The 7,616-nt window shown below is 50.5% G+C and overlaps 1 pseudogene; it reads right to left on the reverse strand.

The window, feature by feature from the left end:
- Positions 1–5,973: 5,973 nt before the first annotated feature.
- On the reverse strand, positions 5,974–6,637 carry LOC112060417 (EEF1A lysine methyltransferase 3-like; annotated as a pseudogene).
- Positions 6,638–7,616: the final 979 nt, after the last annotated feature.

Consider the following 7,616-nt stretch of genomic DNA (forward strand, 5'->3'; position numbering starts at 1 on the left):
GCCTACAACTCTGGGGGCCGTGGGACCCCTCAGGGACTGCTGGCCCCATGGCTGCGTTCATCGAGAGCTTTGGTGCTGGATCAGTTCCACCAGTAACCATGTTCAGGTTTTGAAAACCAAATGTTTGCACCGTGAAATGTTTGCTGGTCAGTCTCTGGGTTTTGGGGGGGAGGGTTTTAAATTTTGTCAAAAATGAAATATTTCTGGTTTTGACAAAACGACACGTTTCACTTATGTTACTTTTGGATGAAAAAAAAAGGTTGATCAGATCTACCTCGAGGTTGCAGACCCAGCAGATTCAGTGGTGACAGCCTGAGAGCCACCCTGGTGCTACGGAGGCCTGGCTGTGGCCCCTCCCCCTCAACTTCTCAAAATCCACAGGCCATGGAGCATTTGAAGACATGCTCAGTCATAGCTGTCCAGCCAAGTGCTTCCAACCAAGGAATGTCTCTGTGGCCAGTGGCCATTAATCAACATTTCATCAACGTGTCCAGGCAAAGATGGTTCTGGATTTAGAATCTAAACATAAGAATTTCTGCTGATCTCCCCAGCAAGCCCCAGCACTCACCCATCCCCAGATAACACTGCAGCATTCAGGGAGGCCAAGCCCATGGGCAGAGGTTGCAAGGCAGGGCCAGGAATGTCCAACATCTTCAGGAGGGATCAGGAACAGCCTGACTAGGGCTGGAGGAGGATGAAATGCTCCCCCTGGAGATGCAGAGGTGAGGACACTCAGCTGGACACACAGCGCCCCGCAAAAGGCTAAATTCAGTTGCTAAGGAATCCTCAGGGGTTCTCTAGGAACCATGCGCTAGGTTGATGGTGATGCACGTTGCTAGGCAACCTCCCAGATGACGGCCATGCCTGCAGTCACAACAGTGGATGATGGGAAGAGGAGACAAGGCTGAAGTGTCTGGGCTGATTCTGTCATCACTAAGCAGTTTTCCATACCAGTGACCAGCAGGCAGCACCTTGCAGGAGCAGCTGCAGTGGCTTTGCAGTGGCTGAGACCTTTCCTGTCCAGGAGCCCAGGGAGAAGCGCCGGTGTGGCAACTGCTTATTCTGCCTGAGATCTCCACTCCCAGCGACCCCCACGCCTGCAAGCCCAGCTGCATCTTTGACTCCATGCTCAAACCTCCCTGCTCCAGTCCCCATTGCCCACCGTGCTCTCACTGCCCTCCCTGACGGCTTCAAAGAGAAAACCAGCAAACCAGGACGGGACCTCCAGTCCTTCCCTCCCAACCTGTTACTTTTGTTTGTTAAGATCTTTATTTGAGGGAGGCAGTCAGGGGTGACAGTGTAGTGAGTGGCATAATTGCCAAGTTGAAAGGCTTTGGCTAAGGGCCTGTCTACACGTCTAATGTGGTGCACATTTTGTGTGTCTGCATTAAGTGATCCACAACAGCTACTGCACGATTGGTTCAAGCACACCGCCTTGTTACCACAGTCAATTTACTGTTGTGGCCACACAGCACAATACTGTTTTACAAGAAGCCCTCAGCATTGTGATCAGTCTCCCCACCGTGTATTTCTCTGTTGCTGTTCCATATGCATTCTGGGATGTTTCATGCTGTGCACTGTGCAGTGGCAGATTAATAATTTTGCCGCCCCTACGCCGGGAAATAATTGCCGCCCTGGCCCCGCCCCAATTCCGCCCTTTCCCCACCCCCATTCCAACCCCCTTCCCAAAGTCCCCGCCCCAACTCCGCCCCCTCCCTTCCCCTATTGTATCCTTTCCCCAAATCCCCGCCCCCGGCCCCGCCTCTTCCCCCGTGTGCAGCGTTCCCCCTCCTCCCCCTCCCTCCCTGCCCCGCGAAACAGCTGTTTCAAGGCGCAAGCGCTGGGAGGGGAGAGAAACAGGGCGCGGCAGCGCACTTGCAGAGGAGGCGGAGGTGAGCTGGAGCAGGGGGGCAGGGCACGGAGGGGAGCTTCCGCCCCTGCAAATTTGCTGCCCTAGGCCTAGGCCTTGTCGGCCTAGGCAATAATACGGCGCTGGCACTGTGGGATTCTTAAGGGAAGGCGATGGAATCATGGGACTTGGGAGGGGGGAGACACAAACTAAATAATTCCCATGATTCCTCTTGTTTCATCTCATTACCCTTCTTGTTTCTGTGATCCAGAGCCATTTTACAGGCACTGTCAGGCAGCATGTATGATCACTGCTGACCTCCAGTCATGAACACAGAGACTATTGGTAGAGTAGTTGAAGTCACTCCATGGCTATCCAAACAGGGTGATAAGGGCACCAGAAGAGGAGGAGACTGAAAACTACCAGACTCTTCTCCTACATATTCTCCTGAAGCAGATTCACTCATCAGCGTGTTGCTTTGAGGCTTGGCCAGCTACTACTGACTGATGGGGCAGGATAGGGCTGCAAACCTGGGACAACCAGAACTGGGGGCAGAAATTCAGGATGTCAAAAGCCACTTTCTTAGAACTCTCTGCAGAGCTTGTCTAAGAGCTGCACTGGTGAAGCACCACATGCGAGCTCTCCTTCGCATGGAGAAGCACATGGCCATCACCACTGAAAGATCACCCCCCTCCCTCGTCTCCCCAACTGCAGCCTGTTAGTTGCTGACCAGTTTGGTGTTGATCAACAGTTGGGCTGTTGTACTGTCGTAACAGAGGTCTGTGCCACTATCAAGAAGGTGCTGTCTGTCCCCTTGGGACATAAAACTAGGCTCTGTGCAGGCAGCTATTAAGGGTCTTACATGGTTGGGGTTCCCTAAGTGCATAGGGGCCACGATGGGACCTACATGTCTATTCTTTGCCCCCCACATCAAGCCTCAGTGTTCAGCAGCTCCATGATGATGCAAAGCCTGATTGATCACTGAGGAAGACTCACCAGTATTAATGTGGGGTGGTCTAGAAAGGTCCATGATGCCAGGATCTTTAAATGTCTGCACTTTCTATGCAGTGACAAATGGTACTTTTGCACCCAGGGTCTACATGGACATTAGTGGCATCGCCTTCCCTCCTGTCATTCTGCTCCCCTGGCTTAGGAAGCTTTTCACTGGACAACTGGAAAGGAGAAAGGAACTGTTCACTTGCACCCTGAGGAGGTGCAGAATGACTGGGTAATGGGCCTTTGGAAGACTGGGTCCTGATGTCAAGGCTGGATTCTGATGAAGACCATCGCACAGCCTTTGTGAGAGCAATATGAAAACACATATTGCTGGTATATGGATGGGTGCAGGAAGGGGGCATACTTGGTGAGCATTTTGAACAGCCAGAGCAGAGGCCTTTATTGACCGATGCAGCCACTTAGGGCACATAGTGCGGGATGCATCGTGCTCCTACTTGGCGTTCTAGGGCCCATTTGTGAGAAAAGTTACGTCTTTGTTTAAGGCATTGTCATAAACATACAGCTAAGGGTAGCATAAAATCCCTCCTTACCTGTAAAGGGTTAAGAAGCTCAGATAACCTGGTTGGCACCTGACCAGAAGGACCAATGGGGAAGGAAGATACTTTCAAACCGGGGGGTGGGGGAGGGGGGAAGGCTTTGTTTTGTGCTGTGTGGGTGTTCTCTCCAGAGACAAAGGGAGAGACTAAGCAAGTAATCCGGCTCCCACTGAAATGATACATCTAATATTACAGAAAAAGTAAGTAATAGCAAGGAAATGTGTTAGAGTATCTTTTGTTTTAGCTTGTGAATTTTCCCAATGCTAAGAGGAAGGTTTATTCCTGTTGTTTTTTGTTGTTGTTGTTGTTTTTTGGTAACTTTAAAGTTTTGCCTAGAGGGGAAATCCTCTGTGTTTTGAATCTTTTGTTACCCTGTAAAGTTATCTTCCATCCTGATTTTACAGAGGTGATCCTTTTATCTTTAAATAAATTCTTCTTTTAAGAACCTGATTGCTTTTTCATTGTTCTTAAGATCCAAGGGTTTGAGTCTGTGTTCACTTGTACCAATTGGTGAGGATATTATTCTCAAGCCTTCCCCAGGAAAGGGGGTGTAGGCCTTGGGGGAATATTTTGGGGGAATAGGACTCCAAATGGTCCTTTCCCTGATTCTTTGTCTAAATCACTTGGTGGTGGCAGCATACTGTTCCAGAACAAGGTGGAATTTGTGTCTTGGAAAAGTTTTTAACCTAAGCTGGTAAAAATAAGCTTAGGGGGTCTTTCATGCAGGTCCCCACATCTGTACCCCAGAGTTCAGATTGGGGAAGGAACCCTGACAGGTATTTATTAACATCAGAGCACATTACCTCTTTGTAATGCACTGCATGTGTGGTTTGTAGTGTGGTGTTTTTACCACAGTGCTTGTTTTGATACTATTATTGTGCCTGGGTGGCTGTTATGACCCGGGTGCTTTGCAATAGAAAGGAGGGTCCAAGCTCCAGTCCCACGAATGCCACCACATTTTCAAATTACTTTTGTAAACACCACATCATAATACACCGAGGTGAACTTTGTTAGCATTTTAGAGTTGTACTGAGCGGTCATACTGCAGTGCAAATTTAGCAGGCCATGTGCTCCAGCAATGTGGTCTGCCTTTCCATAATCCAATGTTCTTTTCTCGCCTCTTCCTTATGCTGCTGATACAGTAAAATAAAGAACTTTTGTAAAAGTCAGATTTCAATATACGTGTGTTAACTTCAAACAGTCTCCTTCCCCTAGGGTTACCATACGTCCGGTTTTTCCCGGACATGTCCGGCTTTTTGGTAATCAAACCCCCATCCGGGGGGGAATTGCCAAAAAGCCGAACATGTCTGGGAAAAATACCGCAGGCCGGGCACTTCCCCTCCCACGGCTGCTGTGCTCCCTACCTTGACTCTTCTGCTCTGTTGAAAGCCGAGCTGCCCGAGCGCTACCGGCTTAGGGCAGCCCCCATGCTTCCGGACCCTGAGCCGCCGGCCGGGCAGTTCCCCTCCCGGGCTCCAGGGGCACAGGGTCCAGAGGCATGGGGGCTGCCCGAAGCTGGTAGTGCTCGGGCAGCTCGGCGCTTACAGAGCCCAGGAGTTCAGGGAGCACAGCAGCCGCCGGAGCCTGGGAGGGGAAGTGCCCGGCCGGGGGCGCAGGGTCCGGAGGCATGGGGGCTGCCCGAAGCCCGAGTACTACCGGCTTCACGGTTTGCCGGGCAGCCTCCAGACCCTGCGCCCCCGGCTGGGCGCTTCCCCTCCCAGGCTCCAGCTGTGCTGGGGAAGCGCTGGCTGGGGGTGCAGGGTCTGGGGGCTGCCCGTCAAACCATGAAGCCGGTAGCGCTCGGGCAGCCCTTTTCACGTGGCTGGGAGGGAGGAGGGGGAAAGCGGGGTGCTCAGGGGAGGGGGCGGAGTTAGGGCGGGGACTTTGGGGAAGGGGCAGGGAAGCGGCAGAGTTGGGGCGGGGCCAGGATGGTGAAGGGGCGGGGCCAGGGCCCCGTGGAGTGTCCTCTTTTTTTATTTTTTAAATATGGTAACCCTACCTTCCCCAGGAAGCCACATGGCGCCATTGCTCTTGGGGTGGGTGGGAGTTTGACCAGGTGGAGGGTGAATTACACCCCCAGGTAGGTTGGGATGGGGGCAGCACACAGCAAAGCTACACGGTGATACTGGGTTTTCATATTGCTATTTAAATGAGGGGAGAGTTTGTGCAGTCTCTGGTGCAGCCCTTGCATTGAGCACAGGGGTGAGGTTCCAAAGCCAACGAGCTGGAGAAAAGTTAGACCAACATGGTGAAATTCTTATGGCAGCCGGTCATGTGTAAACACTTCTGATCCCTCCTGTTATGGTGTATTTTGATAAATTATTTCTTACAGGAATTGGTGCCATCCACAGTAGGGTCGGGACCTCTGTGACTCTGGCTCAGGGTTAAATGGTCTCACATGGTCGCCCACATCTGGGATGAGTCAGGCTGTGTCCACAACAAACTCTGGTACAGATGCAGCCAAGCTCCACAGCAGACCGTGGTACCACTCTGTAGTCACTTTGTACTTCATATGTCTATGGCCCAGCCAGAGCTCCTTTGTTAGCTCTTTACTGCCAACCTACCATGTGATCCAGCCCATCAGGTGGTGGTTACTCACACTGCCTTCCCTGCATGCCAGCCTCAGTTGATTGCTGGCCACCCAGGTTCTGGAGGGCCCCGTTTAGCAAGGGGTACGTCTCTTTCAGGCAGACTATGTCTGCCCCTATGAGGAAGTCAGTCTCTCAGAAATGCTTCATGGGCCGCCAGACCCCATGACACAGCACAGACTTGGGCCCAAGCTGAATGCTCTGCGGACAAATTCTTATGGAAGTACTCCTGCCTCTGCTTCGAGGCCAGGGGGAGCTCAGTGATCATTACATCTCCCTCATGCAGGGTGGCAAGGATGCCCATGATGCTAGCCAATCACCTTCTTGCCCCAGAAGTTGAACTTCTGCTCCTCAAAATATTTACGAAGGGTTAGAGCTGCCTCCCAGAGGAGTGCTGCCACCCCAAGTTGGGCCCTGTAGTGCTGGTCAATGGTTAACATGTGGCTGCAGAAGGGGTAGCTGGTCTCCCTGGAGAAGATGTCAGCCAAGAGCCCGACCTCCTGGGGGAACACAGCCTCCAGCCCCTCAAGGGTGGCATCCGCAGCAGCCGCCTGTGACACCTGGGCAACCCATGCCCCACAGGGGAGAAGGGAGGCTGCCTGGATGCAGCCATCTTGCAAGGCACACAACACAGCTCTCTCTAGCATCACATACACCACACAGTGCTAATAACCACTCTGCCTGTTTGGACCTTTCAAGGAAGAGCACTCCTTTGCCTTCGCACACACTACATTGGAGCGAAGTGAGTACTAGAGACGCCTGGTTTCCCTGTAGCTTCACCAGCTTTTAGGTCCTCCTTTGATCTAAGTAAAAAGATTTGTTTGAACCTTGTAGCCCTTATATCTGATGTTTTATTAGTGTTCTTCCTTCCACACATGTTTCTATTTGATTCATGGAAAACCATGAGAATACTGTGCTGGCCACTGCATGTTCCTGAAAGACAGCAGAGCCCAGAGGACAAAGGCCTCGCTCACTGGAGCTTAAGCAGTAGCACTATTGGCTAGTAGACGTAGTAATCCTTATCCTGTTTGATTCAGCCACTAGTAGGAGGCAGCACATTTAACCAGTGTGATATATATCATTAAAGGTCCACTGTTTTATTACAGAACTGCAATAGGTACCTGAAGGGAAATTCTAAGCTCATTTAAACAGTGTCGACAGAGAGTGACTCCAGCAAAGACAAGAGGTTTATATAAATGAGGCCAGAATTTGATGTTCCACATTTAAGATTCTATGTAAAGATGAGTGAATAAATTACTCAACAAGTTTTGCCTTATTAGTTGTGAATTGTCAGCCTACAGATCACAAAATCCCACATGTATTCATTACTTGTTATTATTCACAAATCTCTTTGATAAATAATTCTTAGACAGTCAGAGAGACACGGTGCGTTAGGAAATACCTGTTAATGGACCAACGTCTGATGGGGGGAGAGAGAAGCTTTTGAGCTGCCCAAAGTTCTTGACTTCCTCTTTAAGAAATAGTTTGTTGCAAATATTCACAATTCAAGCTGTCTTGATTAGTCACATGGTATTGTTTCTGTTTCCTGATTGGATGAGTTATATAAAAACAATACAGTACAAATCACAAATTTAACAACCAAAGATACACTTTGAAATACACCAG

Source organism: Chrysemys picta, chromosome 10, assembly GCF_011386835.1.
Source record: "Chrysemys picta bellii isolate R12L10 chromosome 10, ASM1138683v2, whole genome shotgun sequence".
Classification (NCBI taxonomy): domain Eukaryota; kingdom Metazoa; phylum Chordata; order Testudines; family Emydidae; genus Chrysemys; species Chrysemys picta.